Source organism: Phyllobates terribilis, unplaced genomic scaffold, assembly GCF_046119375.1.
Source record: "Phyllobates terribilis strain yellow unplaced genomic scaffold, ASM4611937v1 Scaffold_236__1_contigs__length_3049075, whole genome shotgun sequence".
Taxonomy (NCBI): domain Eukaryota; kingdom Metazoa; phylum Chordata; class Amphibia; order Anura; family Dendrobatidae; genus Phyllobates; species Phyllobates terribilis.
In genome coordinates this window covers 1,440,128-1,461,412 of record NW_027362996.1, presented here as the reverse complement: position 1 = coordinate 1,461,412, position 21,285 = coordinate 1,440,128, and the positions used below count along the sequence as shown (strand labels likewise).

At 45.2% G+C, this 21,285-nt stretch overlaps 16 non-coding genes across 16 annotated transcripts; all 16 read right to left on the bottom strand.

Annotated features, from left to right (window-relative positions):
• Window positions 1–754: 754 nt before the first annotated feature.
• Window positions 755–945, bottom strand: LOC141215480 (U2 spliceosomal RNA). Its single transcript, XR_012284546.1, has one exon. It is a non-coding gene; the product is annotated as a U2 spliceosomal RNA (small nuclear RNA).
• Window positions 946–2,069: 1,124 nt separating this feature from the next.
• Window positions 2,070–2,260, bottom strand: LOC141215479 (U2 spliceosomal RNA). Its single transcript, XR_012284545.1, has one exon. It is a non-coding gene; the product is annotated as a U2 spliceosomal RNA (small nuclear RNA).
• A 1,120-nt stretch (window positions 2,261–3,380) lies between these two features.
• LOC141215478 (U2 spliceosomal RNA) lies at window positions 3,381–3,571 on the bottom strand. The gene has a single exon (XR_012284544.1). It is a non-coding gene; the product is annotated as a U2 spliceosomal RNA (small nuclear RNA).
• A 1,122-nt stretch (window positions 3,572–4,693) lies between these two features.
• On the bottom strand, window positions 4,694–4,884 carry LOC141215477 (U2 spliceosomal RNA). Its single transcript, XR_012284543.1, has one exon. It is a non-coding gene; the product is annotated as a U2 spliceosomal RNA (small nuclear RNA).
• A 1,125-nt stretch (window positions 4,885–6,009) lies between these two features.
• On the bottom strand, window positions 6,010–6,200 carry LOC141215476 (U2 spliceosomal RNA). Its single transcript, XR_012284542.1, has one exon. It is a non-coding gene; the product is annotated as a U2 spliceosomal RNA (small nuclear RNA).
• Window positions 6,201–7,321: 1,121 nt separating this feature from the next.
• LOC141216517 (U2 spliceosomal RNA) lies at window positions 7,322–7,512 on the bottom strand. Its single transcript, XR_012285546.1, has one exon. It is a non-coding gene; the product is annotated as a U2 spliceosomal RNA (small nuclear RNA).
• Window positions 7,513–8,633: 1,121 nt separating this feature from the next.
• LOC141215475 (U2 spliceosomal RNA) lies at window positions 8,634–8,824 on the bottom strand. Its single transcript, XR_012284541.1, has one exon. It is a non-coding gene; the product is annotated as a U2 spliceosomal RNA (small nuclear RNA).
• A 1,123-nt stretch (window positions 8,825–9,947) lies between these two features.
• Window positions 9,948–10,138, bottom strand: LOC141216426 (U2 spliceosomal RNA). The gene has a single exon (XR_012285460.1). It is a non-coding gene; the product is annotated as a U2 spliceosomal RNA (small nuclear RNA).
• Window positions 10,139–11,259: 1,121 nt separating this feature from the next.
• On the bottom strand, window positions 11,260–11,450 carry LOC141215474 (U2 spliceosomal RNA). The gene has a single exon (XR_012284540.1). It is a non-coding gene; the product is annotated as a U2 spliceosomal RNA (small nuclear RNA).
• A 1,123-nt stretch (window positions 11,451–12,573) lies between these two features.
• LOC141216425 (U2 spliceosomal RNA) lies at window positions 12,574–12,764 on the bottom strand. The gene has a single exon (XR_012285459.1). It is a non-coding gene; the product is annotated as a U2 spliceosomal RNA (small nuclear RNA).
• Window positions 12,765–13,886: 1,122 nt separating this feature from the next.
• On the bottom strand, window positions 13,887–14,077 carry LOC141215473 (U2 spliceosomal RNA). The gene has a single exon (XR_012284539.1). It is a non-coding gene; the product is annotated as a U2 spliceosomal RNA (small nuclear RNA).
• Window positions 14,078–15,197: 1,120 nt separating this feature from the next.
• On the bottom strand, window positions 15,198–15,388 carry LOC141215472 (U2 spliceosomal RNA). Its single transcript, XR_012284538.1, has one exon. It is a non-coding gene; the product is annotated as a U2 spliceosomal RNA (small nuclear RNA).
• Window positions 15,389–16,513: 1,125 nt separating this feature from the next.
• LOC141215470 (U2 spliceosomal RNA) lies at window positions 16,514–16,704 on the bottom strand. Its single transcript, XR_012284536.1, has one exon. It is a non-coding gene; the product is annotated as a U2 spliceosomal RNA (small nuclear RNA).
• A 1,122-nt stretch (window positions 16,705–17,826) lies between these two features.
• LOC141215469 (U2 spliceosomal RNA) lies at window positions 17,827–18,017 on the bottom strand. The gene has a single exon (XR_012284535.1). It is a non-coding gene; the product is annotated as a U2 spliceosomal RNA (small nuclear RNA).
• Window positions 18,018–19,138: 1,121 nt separating this feature from the next.
• Window positions 19,139–19,329, bottom strand: LOC141216584 (U2 spliceosomal RNA). Its single transcript, XR_012285612.1, has one exon. It is a non-coding gene; the product is annotated as a U2 spliceosomal RNA (small nuclear RNA).
• A 1,121-nt stretch (window positions 19,330–20,450) lies between these two features.
• Window positions 20,451–20,641, bottom strand: LOC141216396 (U2 spliceosomal RNA). The gene has a single exon (XR_012285431.1). It is a non-coding gene; the product is annotated as a U2 spliceosomal RNA (small nuclear RNA).
• Between the last annotated feature and the right edge of the window lie 644 nt (window positions 20,642–21,285).

The window sequence follows — 21,285 nt, the reverse complement described above, 5'->3', positions numbered from 1 at the left end:
GGCTGCTGCTGTGCGCAGGTATATAAAGGCTCAGAGCCTATTATGACACGCGCAGCCAGCGTTCCATTGCCACATTCCGTCTACTGCAGGCGGGATACCTGGATGGCTGAATGTCACTGAGAAGCTCACAGAGACCGCCATAAGCAACAGTTTAAAAGAATGCCACAGACTAATCAACCAAACTTTTTGGGTTGGTTTCTCTTTTATAGTCTGCAGGCATTAAATGAAAGAAGTCAGTGTTCCAGCAGAGGGAGACAACGTTTCAGAAAAGGCATTGTAGCAAACCAAAAAAGAAATTTTAAGCGCAGCAGAGTAACCAGCTCACATACCTGTTAGCTCAGGTGAGTTTAAAAGGCTGCTGTTGATAACAAGGGCATTTGCTAAATAGATGGTGTGTGTGCAACAATATACTGAAAGGTCAATTATATTGTGCAGCTTATCTCACCACCTGTAGTTATTTAGGTGAAAGCTCCAAAATGCTTGCCTAATATGTCTGTTTATCCAAAAGGAAGTATAGAGGGAGAGCTAGATAGATAGCATTGCATTACATTACATTACATGGCAATGCAATGCACAGTTGCTGAAGTTGAACCAAAATGAGCTTGTCATCTGGCTTCTGCAACTTTTAACATGAAAAATCCAATGAGGAGAAGAAAAGCAAAGCCAAAGAGTCCATCCCAAAATCCGACAAACAAGCAAAATGAACAAAAAGCATTGAATTCAATTCTTTCTGATTTTAGAAACTGCATTAAAGAAGGGGTGCACCGGTCCTGGAGATACTGCAATACCAGGTCAATGCGTGGAGTGGACAGAGCAAGCTCTTTTTCCATCTCCCTGTTCTAAAAATCCATTTAATATATGGTCCCCAGATAGGGGACGTATCAGATATTAAACTGATAAGAACAGATACTACACTTGATCTTAGCCAAAAGGCCGAGAAGCGATAACCAGAATTGGTTTCCGACTACGGTGCCACCCAAGGATTCTGAAAAGTCCATTTGTGGAGATGGCCACCTGGACTCCCGTTAAGAAGACATGCTGTCAACCTCTAGATCCCTCACATGCCTGCACTTTTCGGCTTGCTGCTGCTGCAATCCACGCGTTTTAGATCTGCATAACTCCACCTCTTTTAGCACAGTACCCTCAACCCCCGGCTGTTCCCACCCGCCTCAACACCGTTGGAAGGGAGGAGAACCAATTAAGGCGGGGGGGGGGGGGGTGGAACGAGCAGCTGTCTACCCTTAGCAGGAGGGTTGCTGATTAATTACCTCTCCTGCTGCTGCTGCTGCTGGCTGTCCAGCAGCAGACTGAAGGTGGCTGCTGCTGTGCGCAGGTATATAAAGGCTCAGAGCCTATTATGACACGCGCAGCCAGCGTTCCATTGCCACATTCCGTCTACTGCAGGCGGGATACCTGGATGGCTGAATGTCACTGAGAAGCTCACAGAGACCGCCATAAGCAACAGTTTAAAAGAATGCCACAGACTAATCAACCAAACTTTTTGGGTTGGTTTCTCTTTTATAGTCTGCAGGCATTAAATGAAAGAAGTCAGTGTTCCAGCAGAGGGAGACAACGTTTCAGAAAAGGCATTGTAGCAAACCAAAAAAGAAATTTTAAGCGCAGCAGAGTAACCAGCTCACATACCTGTTAGCTCAGGTGAGTTTAAAAGGCTGCTGTTGATAACAAGGGCATTTGCTAAATAGATGGTGTGTGTGCAACAATATACTGAAAGGTCAATTATATTGTGCAGCTTATCTCACCACCTGTAGTTATTTAGGTGAAAGCTCCAAAATGCTTGCCTAATATGTCTGTTTATCCAAAAGGAAGTATAGAGGGAGAGCTAGATAGATAGCATTGCATTACATTACATTACATGGCAATGCAATGCACAGTTGCTGAAGTTGAACCAAAATGAGCTTGTCATCTGGCTTCTGCAACTTTTAACATGAAAAATCCAATGAGGAGAAGAAAAGCAAAGCCAAAGAGTCCATCCCAAAATCCGACAAACAAGCAAAATGAACAAAAAGCATTGAATTCAATTCTTTCTGATTTTAGAAACTGCATTAAAGAAGGGGTGCACCGGTCCTGGAGATACTGCAATACCAGGTCAATGCGTGGAGTGGACAGAGCAAGCTCTTTTTCCATCTCCCTGTTCTAAAAATCCATTTAATATATGGTCCCCAGATAGGGGACGTATCAGATATTAAACTGATAAGAACAGATACTACACTTGATCTTAGCCAAAAGGCCGAGAAGCGATAACCAGAATTGGTTTCCGACTACGGTGCCACCCAAGGATTCTGAAAAGTCCATTTGTGGAGATGGCCACCTGGACTCCCGTTAAGAAGACATGCTGTCAACCTCTAGATCCCTCACATGCCTGCACTTTTCGGCTTGCTGCTGCTGCAATCCACGCGTTTTAGATCTGCATAACTCCACCTCTTTTAGCACAGTACCCTCAACCCCCGGCTGTTCCCACTCGCCTCAACACCGTTGGAAGGGAGGAGAACCAATTAAGGCGGGGGGGGGGTGGAACCAGCAGCTGTCTACCCTTAGCAGGAGGGTTGCTGATTAATTACCTCTCCTGCTGCTGCTGCTGCTGGCTGTCCAGCAGCAGACTGAAGGTGGCTGCTGCTGTGCGCAGGTATATAAAGGCTCAGAGCCTATTATGACACGCGCAGCCAGCGTTCCATTGCCACATTCCGTCTACTGCAGGCGGGATACCTGGATGGCTGAATGTCACTGAGAAGCTCACAGAGACCGCCATAAGCAACAGTTTAAAAGAATGCCACAGACTAATCAACCAAACTTTTTGGGTTGGTTTCTCTTTTATAGTCTGCAGGCATTAAATGAAAGAAGTCAGTGTTCCAGCAGAGGGAGACAACGTTTCAGAAAAGGCATTGTAGCAAACCAAAAAAGAAATTTTAAGCGCAGCAGAGTAACCAGCTCACATACCTGTTAGCTCAGGTGAGTTTAAAAGGCTGCTGTTGATAACAAGGGCATTTGCTAAATAGATGGTGTGTGTGCAACAATATACTGAAAGGTCAATTATATTGTGCAGCTTATCTCACCACCTGTAGTTATTTAGGTGAAAGCTCCAAAATGCTTGCCTAATATGTCTGTTTATCCAAAAGGAAGTATAGAGGGAGAGCTAGATAGATAGCATTGCATTACATTACATTACATGGCAATGCAATGCACAGTTGCTGAAGTTGAACCAAAATGAGCTTGTCATCTGGCTTCTGCAACTTTTAACATGAAAAATCCAATGAGGAGAAGAAAAGCAAAGCCAAAGAGTCCATCCCAAAATCCGACAAACAAGCAAAATGAACAAAAAGCATTGAATTCAATTCTTTCTGATTTTAGAAACTGCATTAAAGAAGGGGTGCACCGGTCCTGGAGATACTGCAATACCAGGTCAATGCGTGGAGTGGACAGAGCAAGCTCTTTTTCCATCTCCCTGTTCTAAAAATCCATTTAATATATGGTCCCCAGATAGGGGACGTATCAGATATTAAACTGATAAGAACAGATACTACACTTGATCTTAGCCAAAAGGCCGAGAAGCGATAACCAGAATTGGTTTCCGACTACGGTGCCACCCAAGGATTCTGAAAAGTCCATTTGTGGAGATGGCCACCTGGACTCCCGTTAAGAAGACATGCTGTCAACCTCTAGATCCCTCACATGCCTGCACTTTTCGGCTTGCTGCTGCTGCAATCCACGCGTTTTAGATCTGCATAACTCCACCTCTTTTAGCACAGTACCCTCAACCCCCGGCTGTTCCCACCCGCCTCAACACCGTTGGAAGGGAGGAGAACCAATTAAGGCGGGGGGGGGGGGTGGAACGAGCAGCTGTCTACCCTTAGCAGGAGGGTTGCTGATTAATTACCTCTCCTGCTGCTGCTGCTGCTGGCTGTCCAGCAGCAGACTGAAGGTGGCTGCTGCTGTGCGCAGGTATATAAAGGCTCAGAGCCTATTATGACACGCGCAGCCAGCGTTCCATTGCCACATTCCGTCTACTGCAGGCGGGATACCTGGATGGCTGAATGTCACTGAGAAGCTCACAGAGACCGCCATAAGCAACAGTTTAAAAGAATGCCACAGACTAATCAACCAAACTTTTTGGGTTGGTTTCTCTTTTATAGTCTGCAGGCATTAAATGAAAGAAGTCAGTGTTCCAGCAGAGGGAGACAACGTTTCAGAAAAGGCATTGTAGCAAACCAAAAAAGAAATTTTAAGCGCAGCAGAGTAACCAGCTCACATACCTGTTAGCTCAGGTGAGTTTAAAAGGCTGCTGTTGATAACAAGGGCATTTGCTAAATAGATGGTGTGTGTGCAACAATATACTGAAAGGTCAATTATATTGTGCAGCTTATCTCACCACCTGTAGTTATTTAGGTGAAAGCTCCAAAATGCTTGCCTAATATGTCTGTTTATCCAAAAGGAAGTATAGAGGGAGAGCTAGATAGATAGCATTGCATTACATTACATTACATGGCAATGCAATGCACAGTTGCTGAAGTTGAACCAAAATGAGCTTGTCATCTGGCTTCTGCAACTTTTAACATGAAAAATCCAATGAGGAGAAGAAAAGCAAAGCCAAAGAGTCCATCCCAAAATCCGACAAACAAGCAAAATGAACAAAAAGCATTGAATTCAATTCTTTCTGATTTTAGAAACTGCATTAAAGAAGGGGTGCACCGGTCCTGGAGATACTGCAATACCAGGTCAATGCGTGGAGTGGACAGAGCAAGCTCTTTTTCCATCTCCCTGTTCTAAAAATCCATTTAATATATGGTCCCCAGATAGGGGACGTATCAGATATTAAACTGATAAGAACAGATACTACACTTGATCTTAGCCAAAAGGCCGAGAAGCGATAACCAGAATTGGTTTCCGACTACGGTGCCACCCAAGGATTCTGAAAAGTCCATTTGTGGAGATGGCCACCTGGACTCCCGTTAAGAAGACATGCTGTCAACCTCTAGATCCCTCACATGCCTGCACTTTTCGGCTTGCTGCTGCTGCAATCCACGCGTTTTAGATCTGCATAACTCCACCTCTTTTAGCACAGTACCCTCAACCCCCGGCTGTTCCCACCCGCCTCAACACCGTTGGAAGGGAGGAGAACCAATTAAGGCGGGGGGGGGGGGGGGTGGAACGAGCAGCTGTCTACCCTTAGCAGGAGGGTTGCTGATTAATTACCTCTCCTGCTGCTGCTGCTGCTGGCTGTCCAGCAGCAGACTGAAGGTGGCTGCTGCTGTGCGCAGGTATATAAAGGCTCAGAGCCTATTATGACACGCGCAGCCAGCGTTCCATTGCCACATTCCGTCTACTGCAGGCGGGATACCTGGATGGCTGAATGTCACTGAGAAGCTCACAGAGACCGCCATAAGCAACAGTTTAAAAGAATGCCACAGACTAATCAACCAAACTTTTTGGGTTGGTTTCTCTTTTATAGTCTGCAGGCATTAAATGAAAGAAGTCAGTGTTCCAGCAGAGGGAGACAACGTTTCAGAAAAGGCATTGTAGCAAACCAAAAAAGAAATTTTAAGCGCAGCAGAGTAACCAGCTCACATACCTGTTAGCTCAGGTGAGTTTAAAAGGCTGCTGTTGATAACAAGGGCATTTGCTAAATAGATGGTGTGTGTGCAACAATATACTGAAAGGTCAATTATATTGTGCAGCTTATCTCACCACCTGTAGTTATTTAGGTGAAAGCTCCAAAATGCTTGCCTAATATGTCTGTTTATCCAAAAGGAAGTATAGAGGGAGAGCTAGATAGATAGCATTGCATTACATTACATTACATGGCAATGCAATGCACAGTTGCTGAAGTTGAACCAAAATGAGCTTGTCATCTGGCTTCTGCAACTTTTAACATGAAAAATCCAATGAGGAGAAGAAAAGCAAAGCCAAAGAGTCCATCCCAAAATCCGACAAACAAGCAAAATGAACAAAAAGCATTGAATTCAATTCTTTCTGATTTTAGAAACTGCATTAAAGAAGGGGTGCACCGGTCCTGGAGATACTGCAATACCAGGTCAATGCGTGGAGTGGACAGAGCAAGCTCTTTTTCCATCTCCCTGTTCTAAAAATCCATTTAATATATGGTCCCCAGATAGGGGACGTATCAGATATTAAACTGATAAGAACAGATACTACACTTGATCTTAGCCAAAAGGCCGAGAAGCGATAACCAGAATTGGTTTCCGACTACGGTGCCACCCAAGGATTCTGAAAAGTCCATTTGTGGAGATGGCCACCTGGACTCCCGTTAAGAAGACATGCTGTCAACCTCTAGATCCCTCACATGCCTGCACTTTTCGGCTTGCTGCTGCTGCAATCCACGCGTTTTAGATCTGCATAACTCCACCTCTTTTAGCACAGTACCCTCAACCCCCGGCTGTTCCCACCCGCCTCAACACCGTTGGAAGGGAGGAGAACCAATTAAGGCGGGGGGGGGGGTGGAACGAGCAGCTGTCTACCCTTAGCAGGAGGGTTGCTGATTAATTACCTCTCCTGCTGCTGCTGCTGCTGGCTGTCCAGCAGCAGACTGAAGGTGGCTGCTGCTGTGCGCAGGTATATAAAGGCTCAGAGCCTATTATGACACGCGCAGCCAGCGTTCCATTGCCACATTCCGTCTACTGCAGGCGGGATACCTGGATGGCTGAATGTCACTGAGAAGCTCACAGAGACCGCCATAAGCAACAGTTTAAAAGAATGCCACAGACTAATCAACCAAACTTTTTGGGTTGGTTTCTCTTTTATAGTCTGCAGGCATTAAATGAAAGAAGTCAGTGTTCCAGCAGAGGGAGACAACGTTTCAGAAAAGGCATTGTAGCAAACCAAAAAAGAAATTTTAAGCGCAGCAGAGTAACCAGCTCACATACCTGTTAGCTCAGGTGAGTTTAAAAGGCTGCTGTTGATAACAAGGGCATTTGCTAAATAGATGGTGTGTGTGCAACAATATACTGAAAGGTCAATTATATTGTGCAGCTTATCTCACCACCTGTAGTTATTTAGGTGAAAGCTCCAAAATGCTTGCCTAATATGTCTGTTTATCCAAAAGGAAGTATAGAGGGAGAGCTAGATAGATAGCATTGCATTACATTACATTACATGGCAATGCAATGCACAGTTGCTGAAGTTGAACCAAAATGAGCTTGTCATCTGGCTTCTGCAACTTTTAACATGAAAAATCCAATGAGGAGAAGAAAAGCAAAGCCAAAGAGTCCATCCCAAAATCCGACAAACAAGCAAAATGAACAAAAAGCATTGAATTCAATTCTTTCTGATTTTAGAAACTGCATTAAAGAAGGGGTGCACCGGTCCTGGAGATACTGGAATACCAGGTCAATGCGTGGAGTGGACAGAGCAAGCTCTTTTTCCATCTCCCTGTTCTAAAAATCCATTTAATATATGGTCCCCAGATAGGGGACGTATCAGATATTAAACTGATAAGAACAGATACTACACTTGATCTTAGCCAAAAGGCCGAGAAACGATAACCAGAATTGGTTTCCGACTACGGTGCCACCCAAGGATTCTGAAAAGTCCATTTGTGGAGATGGCCACCTGGACTCCCGTTAAGAAGACATGCTGTCAACCTCTAGATCCCTCACATGCCTACACTTTTCGGCTTGCTGCTGCTGCAATCCACGCGTTATAGATCTGCATAACTCCACCTCTTTTAGCACAGTACCCTCAACCCCCGGCTGTTCCCACCCGCCTCAACACCGTTGGAAGGGAGGAGAACCAATTAAGGCGGGGGGGGGGGTGGAACGAGCAGCTGTCTACCCTTAGCAGGAGGGTTGCTGATTAATTACCTCTCCTGCTGCTGCTGCTGCTGGCTGTCCAGCAGCAGACTGAAGGTGGCTGCTGCTGTGCGCAGGTATATAAAGGCTCAGAGCCTATTATGACACGCGCAGCCAGCGTTCCATTGCCACATTCCGTCTACTGCAGGCGGGATACCTGGATGGCTGAATGTCACTGAGAAGCTCACAGAGACCGCCATAAGCAACAGTTTAAAAGAATGCCACAGACTAATCAACCAAACTTTTTGGGTTGGTTTCTCTTTTATAGTCTGCAGGCATTAAATGAAAGAAGTCAGTGTTCCAGCAGAGGGAGACAACGTTTCAGAAAAGGCATTGTAGCAAACCAAAAAAGAAATTTTAAGCGCAGCAGAGTAACCAGCTCACATACCTGTTAGCTCAGGTGAGTTTAAAAGGCTGCTGTTGATAACAAGGGCATTTGCTAAATAGATGGTGTGTGTGCAACAATATACTGAAAGGTCAATTATATTGTGCAGCTTATCTCACCACCTGTAGTTATTTAGGTGAAAGCTCCAAAATGCTTGCCTAATATGTCTGTTTATCCAAAAGGAAGTATAGAGGGAGAGCTAGATAGATAGCATTGCATTACATTACATTACATGGCAATGCAATGCAGAGTTGCTGAAGTTGAACCAAAATGAGCTTGTCATCTGGCTTCTGCAACTTTTAACATGAAAAATCCAATGAGGAGAAGAAAAGCAAAGCCAAAGAGTCCATCCCAAAATCCGACAAACAAGCAAAATGAACAAAAAGCATTGAATTCAATTCTTTCTGATTTTAGAAACTGCATTAAAGAAGGGGTGCACCGGTCCTGGAGATACTGCAATACCAGGTCAATGCGTGGAGTGGACAGAGCAAGCTCTTTTTCCATCTCCCTGTTCTAAAAATCCATTTAATATATGGTCCCCAGATAGGGGACGTATCAGATATTAAACTGATAAGAACAGATACTACACTTGATCTTAGCCAAAAGGCCGAGAAGCGATAACCAGAATTGGTTTCCGACTACGGTGCCACCCAAGGATTCTGAAAAGTCCATTTGTGGAGATGGCCACCTGGACTCCCGTTAAGAAGACATGCTGTCAACCTCTAGATCCCTCACATGCCTGCACTTTTCGGCTTGCTGCTGCTGCAATCCACGCGTTTTAGATCTGCATAACTCCACCTCTTTTAGCACAGTACCCTCAACCCCCAGCTGTTCCCACCCGCCTCAACACCGTTGGAAGGGAGGAGAACCAATTAAGGCGGGGGGGGGGGGGTGGAACGAGCAGCTGTCTACCCTTAGCAGGAGGGTTGCTGATTAATTACCTCTCCTGCTGCTGCTGCTGCTGGCTGTCCAGCAGCAGACTGAAGGTGGCTGCTGCTGTGCGCAGGTATATAAAGGCTCAGAGCCTATTATGACACGCGCAGCCAGCGTTCCATTGCCACATTCCGACTACTGCAGGCGGGATACCTGGATGGCTGAATGTCACTGAGAAGCTCACAGAGACCGCCATAAGCAACAGTTTAAAAGAATGCCACAGACTAATCAACCAAACTTTTTGGGTTGGTTTCTCTTTTATAGTCTGCAGGCATTAAATGAAAGAAGTCAGTGTTCCAGCAGAGGGAGACAACGTTTCAGAAAAGGCATTGTAGCAAACCAAAAAAGAAATTTTAAGCGCAGCAGAGTAACCAGCTCACATACCTGTTAGCTCAGGTGAGTTTAAAAGGCTGCTGTTGATAACAAGGGCATTTGCTAAATAGATGGTGTGTGTGCAACAATATACTGAAAGGTCAATTATATTGTGCAGCTTATCTCACCACCTGTAGTTATTTAGGTGAAAGCTCCAAAATGCTTGCCTAATATGTCTGTTTATCCAAAAGGAAGTATAGAGGGAGAGCTAGATAGATAGCATTGCATTACATTACATTACATGGCAATGCAATGCACAGTTGCTGAAGTTGAACCAAAATGAGCTTGTCATCTGGCTTCTGCAACTTTTAACATGAAAAATCCAATGAGGAGAAGAAAAGCAAAGCCAAAGAGTCCATCCCAAAATCCGACAAACAAGCAAAATGAACAAAAAGCATTGAATTCAATTCTTTCTGATTTTAGAAACTGCATTAAAGAAGGGGTGCACCGGTCCTGGAGATACTGGAATACCAGGTCAATGCGTGGAGTGGACAGAGCAAGCTCTTTTTCCATCTCCCTGTTCTAAAAATCCATTTAATATATGGTCCCCAGATAGGGGACGTATCAGATATTAAACTGATAAGAACAGATACTACACTTGATCTTAGCCAAAAGGCCGAGAAGCGATAACCAGAATTGGTTTCCGACTACGGTGCCACCCAAGGATTCTGAAAAGTCCATTTGTGGAGATGGCCACCTGGACTCCCGTTAAGAAGACATGCTGTCAACCTCTAGATCCCTCACATGCCTGCACTTTTCGGCTTGCTGCTGCTGCAATCCACGCGTTATAGATCTGCATAACTCCACCTCTTTTAGCACAGTACCCTCAACCCCCGGCTGTTCCCACCCGCCTCAACACCGTTGGAAGGGAGGAGAACCAATTAAGGCGGGGGGGGGGGTGGAACGAGCAGCTGTCTACCCTTAGCAGGAGGGTTGCTGATTAATTACCTCTCCTGCTGCTGCTGCTGCTGGCTGTCCAGCAGCAGACTGAAGGTGGCTGCTGCTGTGCGCAGGTATATAAAGGCTCAGAGCCTATTATGACACGCGCAGCCAGCGTTCCATTGCCACATTCCGTCTACTGCAGGCGGGATACCTGGATGGCTGAATGTCACTGAGAAGCTCACAGAGACCGCCATAAGCAACAGTTTAAAAGAATGCCACAGACTAATCAACCAAACTTTTTGGGTTGGTTTCTCTTTTATAGTCTGCAGGCATTAAATGAAAGAAGTCAGTGTTCCAGCAGAGGGAGACAACGTTTCAGAAAAGGCATTGTAGCAAACCAAAAAAGAAATTTTAAGCGCAGCAGAGTAACCAGCTCACATACCTGTTAGCTCAGGTGAGTTTAAAAGGCTGCTGTTGATAACAAGGGCATTTGCTAAATAGATGGTGTGTGTGCAACAATATACTGAAAGGTCAATTATATTGTGCAGCTTATCTCACCACCTGTAGTTATTTAGGTGAAAGCTCCAAAATGCTTGCCTAATATGTCTGTTTATCCAAAAGGAAGTATAGAGGGAGAGCTAGATAGATAGCATTGCATTACATTACATTACATGGCAATGCAATGCAGAGTTGCTGAAGTTGAACCAAAATGAGCTTGTCATCTGGCTTCTGCAACTTTTAACATGAAAAATCCAATGAGGAGAAGAAAAGCAAAGCCAAAGAGTCCATCCCAAAATCCGACAAACAAGCAAAATGAACAAAAAGCATTGAATTCAATTCTTTCTGATTTTAGAAACTGCATTAAAGAAGGGGTGCACCGGTCCTGGAGATACTGCAATACCAGGTCAATGCGTGGAGTGGACAGAGCAAGCTCTTTTTCCATCTCCCTGTTCTAAAAATCCATTTAATATATGGTCCCCAGATAGGGGACGTATCAGATATTAAACTGATAAGAACAGATACTACACTTGATCTTAGCCAAAAGGCCGAGAAGCGATAACCAGAATTGGTTTCCGACTACGGTGCCACCCAAGGATTCTGAAAAGTCCATTTGTGGAGATGGCCACCTGGACTCCCGTTAAGAAGACATGCTGTCAACCTCTAGATCCCTCACATGCCTGCACTTTTCGGCTTGCTGCTGCTGCAATCCACGCGTTTTAGATCTGCATAACTCCACCTCTTTTAGCACAGTACCCTCAACCCCCAGCTGTTCCCACCCGCCTCAACACCGTTGGAAGGGAGAAGAACCAATTAAGGCGGGGGGGGGGGGGTGGAACGAGCAGCTGTCTACCCTTAGCAGGAGGGTTGCTGATTAATTACCTCTCCTGCTGCTGCTGCTGCTGGCTGTCCAGCAGCAGACTGAAGGTGGCTGCTGCTGTGCGCAGGTATATAAAGGCTCAGAGCCTATTATGACACGCGCAGCCAGCGTTCCATTGCCACATTCCGACTACTGCAGGCGGGATACCTGGATGGCTGAATGTCACTGAGAAGCTCACAGAGACCGCCATAAGCAACAGTTTAACAGAATGCCACAGACTAATCAACCAAACTTTTTGGGTTGGTTTCTCTTTTATAGTCTGCAGGCATTAAATGAAAGAAGTCAGTGTTCCAGCAGAGGGAGACAACGTTTCAGAAAAGGCATTGTAGCAAACCAAAAAAGAAATTTTAAGCGCAGCAGAGTAACCAGCTCACATACCTGTTAGCTCAGGTGAGTTTAAAAGGCTGCTGTTGATAACAAGGGCATTTGCTAAATAGATGGTGTGTGTGCAACAATATACTGAAAGGTCAATTATATTGTGCAGCTTATCTCACCACCTGTAGTTATTTAGGTGAAAGCTCCAAAATGCTTGCCTAATATGTCTGTTTATCCAAAAGGAAGTATAGAGGGAGAGCTAGATAGATAGCATTGCATTACATTACATTACATGGCAATGCAATGCACAGTTGCTGAAGTTGAACCAAAATGAGCTTGTCATCTGGCTTCTGCAACTTTTAACATGAAAAATCCAATGAGGAGAAGAAAAGCAAAGCCAAAGAGTCCATCCCAAAATCCGACAAACAAGCAAAATGAACAAAAAGCATTGAATTCAATTCTTTCTGATTTTAGAAACTGCATTAAAGAAGGGGTGCACCGGTCCTGGAGATACTGGAATACCAGGTCAATGCGTGGAGTGGACAGAGCAAGCTCTTTTTCCATCTCCCTGTTCTAAAAATCCATTTAATATATGGTCCCCAGATAGGGGACGTATCAGATATTAAACTGATAAGAACAGATACTACACTTGATCTTAGCCAAAAGGCCGAGAAGCGATAACCAGAATTGGTTTCCGACTACGGTGCCACCCAAGGATTCTGAAAAGTCCATTTGTGGAGATGGCCACCTGGACTCCCGTTAAGAAGACATGCTGTCAACCTCTAGATCCCTCACATGCCTGCACTTTTCGGCTTGCTGCTGCTGCAATCCACGCGTTATAGATCTGCATAACTCCACCTCTTTTAGCACAGTACCCTCAACCCCCGGCTGTTCCCACCCGCCTCAACACCGTTGGAAGGGAGGAGAACCAATTAAGGCGGGGGGGGGGGGTGGAACGAGCAGCTGTCTACCCTTAGCAGGAGGGTTGCTGATTAATTACCTCTCCTGCTGCTGCTGCTGCTGGCTGTCCAGCAGCAGACTGAAGGTGGCTGCTGCTGTGCGTAGGTATATAAAGGCTCAGAGCCTATTATGACACGCGCAGCCAGCGTTCCATTGCCACATTCCGACTACTGCAGGCGGGATACCTGGATGGCTGAATGTCACTGAGAAGCTCACAGAGACCGCCATAAGCAACAGTTTAAAAGAATGCCACAGACTAATCAACCAAACTTTTTGGGTTGGTTTCTCTTTTATAGTCTGCAGGCATTAAATGAAAGAAGTCAGTGTTCCAGCAGAGGGAGACAACGTTTCAGAAAAGGCATTGTAGCAAACCAAAAAAGAAATTTTAAGCGCAGCAGAGTAACCAGCTCACATACCTGTTAGCTCAGGTGAGTTTAAAAGGCTGCTGTTGATAACAAGGGCATTTGCTAAATAGATGGTGTGTGTGCAACAATATACTGAAAGGTCAATTATATTGTGCAGCTTATCTCACCACCTGTAGTTATTTAGGTGAAAGCTCCAAAATGCTTGCCTAATATGTCTGTTTATCCAAAAGGAAGTATAGAGGGAGAGCTAGATAGATAGCATTGCATTACATTACATTACATGGCAATGCAATGCACAGTTGCTGAAGTTGAACCAAAATGAGCTTGTCATCTGGCTTCTGCAACTTTTAACATGAAAAATCCAATGAGGAGAAGAAAAGCAAAGCCAAAGAGTCCATCCCAAAATCCGACAAACAAGCAAAATGAACAAAAAGCATTGAATTCAATTCTTTCTGATTTTAGAAACTGCATTAAAGAAGGGGTGCACCGGTCCTGGAGATACTGCAATACCAGGTCAATGCGTGGAGTGGACAGAGCAAGCTCTTTTTCCATCTCCCTGTTCTAAAAATCCATTTAATATATGGTCCCCAGATAGGGGACGTATCAGATATTAAACTGATAAGAACAGATACTACACTTGATCTTAGCCAAAAGGCCGAGAAGCGATAACCAGAATTGGTTTCCGACTACGGTGCCACCCAAGGATTCTGAAAAGTCCATTTGTGGAGATGGCCACCTGGACTCCCGTTAAGAAGACATGCTGTCAACCTCTAGATCCCTCACATGCCTGCACTTTTCGGCTTGCGGCTGCTGCAATCCACGCGTTTTAGATCTGCATAACTCCACCTCTTTTAGCACAGTACCCTCAACCCCCGGCTGTTCCCACCCGCCTCTACACCGTTGGAAGGGAGGAGAACCAATTAAGGCGGGGGGGGGGTGGAACGAGCAGCTGTCTACCCTTAGCAGGAGGGTTGCTGATTAATTACCTCTCCTGCTGCTGCTGCTGCTGGCTGTCCAGCAGCAGACTGAAGGTGGCTGCTGCTGTGCGCAGGTATATAAAGGCTCAGAGCCTATTATGACACGCGCAGCCAGCGTTCCATTGCCACATTCCGTCTACTGCAGGCGGGATACCTGGATGGCTGAATGTCACTGAGAAGCTCACAGAGACCGCCATAAGCAACAGTTTAAAAGAATGCCACAGACTAATCAACCAAACTTTTTGGGTTGGTTTCTCTTTTATAGTCTGCAGGCATTAAATGAAAGAAGTCAGTGTTCCAGCAGAGGGAGACAACGTTTCAGAAAAGGCATTGTAGCAAACCAAAAAAGAAATTTTAAGCGCAGCAGAGTAACCAGCTCACATACCTGTTAGCTCAGGTGAGTTTAAAAGGCTGCTGTTGATAACAAGGGCATTTGCTAAATAGATGGTGTGTGTGCAACAATATACTGAAAGGTCAATTATATTGTGCAGCTTATCTCACCACCTGTAGTTATTTAGGTGAAAGCTCCAAAATGCTTGCCTAATATGTCTGTTTATCCAAAAGGAAGTATAGAGGGAGAGCTAGATAGATAGCATTGCATTACATTACATTACATGGCAATGCAATGCACAGTTGCTGAAGTTGAACCAAAATGAGCTTGTCATCTGGCTTCTGCAACTTTTAACATGAAAAATCCAATGAGGAGAAGAAAAGCAAAGCCAAAGAGTCCATCCCAAAATCCGACAAACAAGCAAAATGAACAAAAAGCATTGAATTCAATTCTTTCTGATTTTAGAAACTGCATTAAAGAAGGGGTGCACCGGTCCTGGAGATACTGCAATACCAGGTCAATGCGTGGAGTGGACAGAGCAAGCTCTTTTTCCATCTCCCTGTTCTAAAAATCCATTTAATATATGGTCCCCAGATAGGGGACGTATCAGATATTAAACTGATAAGAACAGATACTACACTTGATCTTAGCCAAAAGGCCGAGAAGCGATAACCAGAATTGGTTTCCGACTACGGTGCCACCCAAGGATTCTGAAAAGTCCATTTGTGGAGATGGCCACCTGGACTCCCGTTAAGAAGACATGCTGTCAACCTCTAGATCCCTCACATGCCTGCACTTTTCGGCTTGCTGCTGCTGCAATCCACGCGTTTTAGATCTGCATAACTCCACCTCTTTTAGCACAGTACCCTCAACCCCCGGCTGTTCCCACCCGCCTCAACACCGTTGGAAGGGAGGAGAACCAATTAAGGCGGGGGGGGGGGGGGGTGGAACGAGCAGCTGTCTACCCTTAGCAGGAGGGTTGCTGATTAATTACCTCTTCTGCTGCTGCTGCTGCTGGCTGTCCAGCAGCAGTCTGAAGGTGGCTGCTGCTGTGCGCAGGTATATAAAGGCTCAGAGCCTATTATGACACGCGCAGACAGCGTTCCATTGCCACATTCCGTCTACTGCAGGCGGGATACCTGGATGGCTGAATGTCACTGAGAAGCTCACAGAGACCGCCATAAGCAACAGTTTAAAAGAATGCCACAGACTAATCAACCAAACTTTTTGGGTTGGTTTCTCTTTTATAGTCTGCAGGCATTAAATGAAAGAAGTCAGTGTTCCAGCAGAGGGAGACAACGTTTCAGAAAAGGCATTGTAGCAAACCAAAAAAGAAATTTTAAGCGCAGCAGAGTAACCAGCTCACATACCTGTTAGCTCAGGTGAGTTTAAAAGGCTGCTGTTGATAACAAGGGCATTTGCTAAATAGATGGTGTGTGTGCAACAATATACTGAAAGGTCAATTATATTGTGCAGCTTATCTCACCACCTGTAGTTATTTAGGTGAAAGCTCCAAAATGCTTGCCTAATATGTCTGTTTATCCAAAAGGAAGTATAGAGGGAGAGCTAGATAGATAGCATTGCATTACATTACATTACATGGCAATGCAATGCACAGTTGCTGAAGTTGAACCAAAATGAGCTTGTCATCTGGCTTCTGCAACTTTTAACATGAAAAATCCAATGAGGAGAAGAAAAGCAAAGCCAAAGAGTCCATCCCAAAATCCGACAAACAAGCAAAATGAACAAAAAGCATTGAATTCAATTCTTTCTGATTTTAGAAACTGCATTAAAGAAGGGGTGCACCGGTCCTGGAGATACTGCAATACCAGGTCAATGCGTGGAGTGGACAGAGCAAGCTCTTTTTCCATCTCCCTGTTCTAAAAATCCATTTAATATATGGTCCCCAGATAGGGGACGTATCAGATATTAAACTGATAAGAACAGATACTACACTTGATCTTAGCCAAAAGGCCGAGAAGCGATAACCAGAATTGGTTTCCGACTACGGTGCCACCCAAGGATTCTGAAAAGTCCATTTGTGGAGATGGCCACCTGGACTCCCGTTAAGAAGACATGCTGTCAACCTCTAGATCCCTCACATGCCTGCACTTTTCGGCTTGCTGCTGCTGCAATCCACGCGTTTTAGATCTGCATAACTCCACCTCTTTTAGCACAGTACCCTCAACCCCCGGCTGTTCCCACCCGCCTCAACACCGTTGGAAGGGAGGAGAACCAATTAAGGCGGGGGGGGGGGGTGGAACGAGCAGCTGTCTACCCTTAGCAGGAGGGTTGCTGATTAATTACCTCTCCTGCTGCTGCTGCTGCTGGCTGTCCAGCAGCAGACTGAAGGTGGCTGCTGCTGTGCGCAGGTATATAAAGGCTCAGAGCCTATTATGACACGCGCAGCCAGCGTTCCATTGCCACATTCCGTCTACTGCAGGCGGGATACCTGGATGGCTGAATGTCACTGAGAAGCTCACAGAGACCGCCATAAGCAACAGTTTAAAAGAATGCCACAGACTAATCAACCAAACTTTTTGGGTTGGTTTCTCTTTTATAGTCTGCAGGCATTAAATGAAAGAAGTCAGTGTTCCAGCAGAGGGAGACAACGTTTCAGAAAAGGCATTGTAGCAAACCAAAAAAGAAATTTTAAGCGCAGCAGAGTAACCAGCTCACATACCTGTTAGCTCAGGTGAGTTTAAAAGGCTGCTGTTGATAACAAGGGCATTTGCTAAATAGATGGTGTGTGTGCAACAATATACTGAAAGGTCAATTATATTGTGCAGCTTATCTCACCACCTGTAGTTATTTAGGTGAAAGCTCCAAAATGCTTGCCTAATATGTCTGTTTATCCAAAAGAAAGTTTAGAGGGAGAGCTAGATAGATAGCATTGCATTACATTACATTACATGGCAATGCAATGCACAGTTGCTGAAGTTGAACCAAAATGAGCTTGTCATCTGGCTTCTGCAACTTTTAACATGAAAAATCCAATGAGGAGAAGAAAAGCAAAGCCAAAGAGTCCATCCCAAAATCCGACAAACAAGCAAAATGAACAAAAAGCATTGAATTCAATTCTTTCTGATTTTAGAAACTGCATTAAAGAAGGGGTGCACCGGTCCTGGAGATACTGCAATACCAGGTCAATGCGTGGAGTGGACAGAGCAAGCTCTTTTTCCATCTCCCTGTTCTAAAAATCCATTTAATATATGGTCCCCAGATAGGGGACGTATCAGATATTAAACTGATAAGAACAGATACTACACTTGATCTTAGCCAAAAGGCCGAGAAGCGATAACCAGAATTGGTTTCCGACTACGGTGCCACCCAAGGATTCTGAAAAGTCCATTTGTGGAGATGGCCACCTGGACTCCCGTTAAGAAGACATGCTGTCAACCTCTAGATCCCTCACATGCCTGCACTTTTCGGCTTGCTGCTGCTGCAATCCACGCGTTTTAGATCTGCATAACTCCACCTCTTTTAGCACAGTACCCTCAACCCCCGGCTGTTCCCACCCGCCTCAACACCGTTGGAAGGGAGGAGAACCAATTAAGGCGGGGGGGGTGGTGGAACGAGCAGCTGTCTACCCTTAGCAGGAGGGTTGCTGATTAATTACCTCTCCTGCTGCTGCTGCTGCTGGCTGTCCAGCAGCAGACTGAAGGTGGCTGCTGCTGTGCGCAGGTATATAAAGGCTCAGAGCCTATTATGACACGCGCAGCCAGCGTTCCATTGCCACATTCCGTTTACTGCAGGCGGGATACCTGGATGGCTGAATGTCACTGAGAAGCTCACAGAGACCGCCATAAGCAACAGTTTAAAAGAATGCCACAGACTAATCAACCAAACTTTTTGGGTTGGTTTCTCTTTTATAGTCTGCAGGCATTAAATGAAAGAAGTCAGTGTTCCAGCAGAGGGAGACAACGTTTCAGAAAAGGCATTGTAGCAAACCAAAAAAGAAATTTTAAGCGCAGCAGAGTAACCAGCTCACATACCTGTTAGCTCAGGTGAGTTTAAAAGGCTGCTGTTGATAACAAGGGCATTTGCTAAATAGATGGTGTGTGTGCAACAATATACTGAAAGGTCAATTATATTGTGCAGCTTATCTCACCACCTGTAGTTATTTAGGTGAAAGCTCCAAAATGCTTGCCTAATATGTCTGTTTATCCAAAAGGAAGTATAGAGGGAGAGCTAGATAGATAGCATTGCATTACATTACATTACATGGCAATGCAATGCACAGTTGCTGAAGTTGAACCAAAATGAGCTTGTCATCTGGCTTCTGCAACTTTTAACATGAAAAATCCAATGAGGAGAAGAAAAGCAAAGCCAAAGAGTCCATCCCAAAATCCGACAAACAAGCAAAATGAACAAAAAGCATTGAATTCAATTCTTTCTGATTTTAGAAACTGCATTAAAGAAGGGGTGCACCGGTCCTGGAGATACTGCAATACCAGGTCAATGCGTGGAGTGGACAGAGCAAGCTCTTTTTCCATCTCCCTGTTCTAAAAATCCATTTAATATATGGTCCCCAGATAGGGGACGTATCAGATATTAAACTGATAAGAACAGATACTACACTTGATCTTAGCTAAAAGGCCGAGAAGCGATAACCAGAATTGGTTTCCGACTACGGTGCCACCCAAGGATTCTGAAAAGTCCATTTGTGGAGATGGCCACCTGGACTCCCGTTAAGAAGACATGCTGTCAACCTCTAGATCCCTCACATGCCTGCACTTTTCAGCTTGCTGCTGCTGCAATCCACGCGTTTTAGATCTGCATAACTCCACCTCTTTTAGCACAGTACCCTCAACCCCCGGCTGTTCCCACCCGCCTCAACACCGTTGGAAGGGAGGAGAACCAATTAAGGCGGGGGGGGGGGTGGAACGAGCAGCTGTCTTCCCTTAGCAGGAGGGTTGCTGATTAATTACCTCTCCTGCTGCTGCTGCTGCTGGCTGTCCAGCAGCAGACTGAAGGTGGCTGCTGCTGTGCGCAGGTATATAAAGGCTCAGAGCCTATTATGACACGCGCAGCCAGCGTTCCATTGCCACATTCCGTCTACTGCAGGCGGGATACCTGGATGGCTGAATGTCACTGAGAAGCTCACAGAGACCGCCATAAGCAACAGTTTAAAAGAATGCCACAGACTAATCAACCAAACTTTTTGGGTTGGTTTCTCTTTCATAGTCTGCAGGCATTAAATGAAAGAAGTCAGTGTTCCAGCAGAGGGAGACAACGTTTCAGAAAAGGCATTGTAGCAAACCAAAAAAGAAATTTTAAGCGCAGCAGAGTAACCAGCTCACATACCTGTTAGCTCAGGTGAGTTTAAAAGGCTGCTGTTGATAACAAGGGCATTTGCTAAATAGATGGTGTGTGTGCAACAATATACTGAAAGGTCAATTATATTGTGCAGCTTATCTCACCACCTGTAGTTATTTAGGTGAAAGCTCCAAAATGCTTGCCTAATATGTCTGTTTATCCAAAAGGAAGTATAGAGGGAGAGCTAGATAGATAGCATTGCATTACATTACATTACATGGCAATGCAATGCACAGTTGCTGAAGTTGAACCAAAATGAGCTTGTCATCTGGCTTCTGCAACTTTTAACATGAAAAATCCAATGAGGAGAAGAAAAGCAAAGCCAAAGAGTCCATCCCAAAATCCGACAAACAAGCAAAATGAACAAAAAGCATTGAATTCAATTCTTTCTGATTTTAGAAACTGCATTAAAGAAGGGGTGCACCGGTCCTGGAGATACTGAAATACCAGGTCAATGCGTGGAGTGGACAGAGCAAGCTCTTTTTCCATCTCCCTGTTCTAAAAATCCATTTAATATATGGTCCCCAGATAGGGGACGTATCAGATATTAAACTGATAAGAACAGATACTACACTTGATCTTAGCCAAAAGGCCGAGAAGCGATAACCAGAATTGGTTTCCGACTACGGTGCCACCCAAGGATTCTGAAAAGTCCATTTGTGGAGATGGCCACCTGGACTCCCGTTAAGAAGACATGCTGTCAACCTCTAGATCCCTCACATGCCTGCACTTTTCGGCTTGCTGCTGCTGCAATCCACGCGTTTTAGATCTGCATAACTCCACCTCTTTTAGCACAGTACCCTCAACCCCCGGCTGTTCCCACCCGCCTCAACACCGTTGGAAGGGAGGAGAACCAATTAAGGCGGGGGGGGGGGTGGAACGAGCAGCTGTCTACCCTTAGCAGGAGGGTTGCTGATTAATTACCTCTCCTGCTGCTGCTGCTGCTGGCTGTCCAGCAGCAGACTGAAGGTGGCTGCTGCTGTGCGCAGGTATATAAAGGCTCAGAGCCTATTATGACACGCGCAGCCAGCGTTCCATTGCCACATTCCGTCTACTGCAGGCGGGATACCTGGATGGCTGAATGTCACTGAGAAGCTCACAGAGACCGCCATAAGCAACAGTTTAAAAGAATGCCACAGACTAATCAACCAAACTTTTTGGGTTGGTTTCTCTTTTATAGTCTGCAGGCATTAAATGAAAGAAGTCAGTGTTCCAGCAGAGGGAGACAACGTTTCAGAAAAGGCATTG